Here is a 1202-nt window from a genome sequence, read left to right as displayed (position 1 = left end):
CACCATGGGTGACCCTACTGGTATTTAAAATACTGGTGGCATAGCTTTCAGAATCACAGCAACACAGAAGCCACCACAGTATGATAAACTGACAGACAAGGGGTGGGTGTATGTATTACTGAATGGAAAACCAATTTGTTCTGTAAACTTTCACCCAATTCATAGACATACACGCAAAGACATGGCTGCTAACACACTAGCTGAATTTGACATAAACTTTTTCAATATGGGTCTGGACCAACTCGACGGCACTTAACAACAATAGAAAGAATATTTCAGTCAGAAAGGGAATAGCATATAAGAATGGAAATGGATATGAGGTTATGGTGCCCTTAATTTACTTGAATTGGCTTTTCTATCCAAAGTCGTCTTAATTCCCACCAATTGACTGGGTTGTTATTGTTAAATCCAAGTCAGTTCCGACCCATTGTGACCCTGTAAGATTTCTGGGGAGCAGTTGATGAGCTTGAGCCATCGACCTTGTGGTTCAAACCAACCTTGCAGCCCAACACATTAACCTGCATCATGGTACCATGCAAATAGGTACACTGGACTTTAAGGCTGAAATTTATTAGTTGTGCCCTTCAGCTAGGTTTACAAGGAACCATCTCAGAAACAGAGACAGAGGATCCTAGGACCATGAAGAAGGAAGATCACGAGTAAAGCGTTGAGAACCCTACCTAGAGAAACAGTGATGGCAACGGCAGTGGCATGGAGATGCAGAGCAGTTTTGGGCTCTAGGCCCATGGACTGAGTAAAGCTGAGTACCTACCAGCAGAGGACTGGCTTGTAGAATGTGCCTTTGGACATCCACAGACTGGCTCAGAGTTTTGTAACACTTTCCCAGGCAGGGCAGAGGCCAAGACAAGATTGAGATATGACTGCAGTATGGCAGAAAAGAGGCATTTCTGACTGGAGAACAAACTGCTGCACCCAGAGTTAGTTTTGATCCTGGATGGTACCACTTCACTTCCCTAATTAATCCCAAAATCATGAGTGTTGTTATGTGTTCTGTGTGGCCATTGTAATGGATTCTCGAACCCAGATGTGAGGTAGAGAGTGCACAGAACGGATGGTAGGAAGATTGTAGGGAGGAAGCATGTCTGACCTCCGCTTCATAGCACTCGGTCTTGGGCTGATTTTGAATTTGATTCTCTTTCTCTCTTGTGAAGCCAGGGGACATGAGATATGGCTCCTACATG

General features: G+C 44.3%; 1 protein-coding gene across 1 annotated transcript in view; it reads right to left on the bottom strand.

Annotated features, from left to right (window-relative positions):
- The window catches only part of FBXL4 (F-box and leucine-rich repeat protein 4), a 138186-nt gene that overhangs the window by 29795 nt on the left and 107189 nt on the right, over positions 1-1202 (bottom strand). The gene's annotated exons all lie outside the window — the stretch shown is intronic.

Source organism: Chrysochloris asiatica, unplaced genomic scaffold, assembly GCF_000296735.1.
Source record: "Chrysochloris asiatica unplaced genomic scaffold, ChrAsi1.0 scaffold00084, whole genome shotgun sequence".
In the NCBI taxonomy this organism is placed as follows: domain Eukaryota; kingdom Metazoa; phylum Chordata; class Mammalia; order Afrosoricida; family Chrysochloridae; genus Chrysochloris; species Chrysochloris asiatica.
This window is presented reverse-complemented; position numbering and strand designations above follow the sequence as displayed.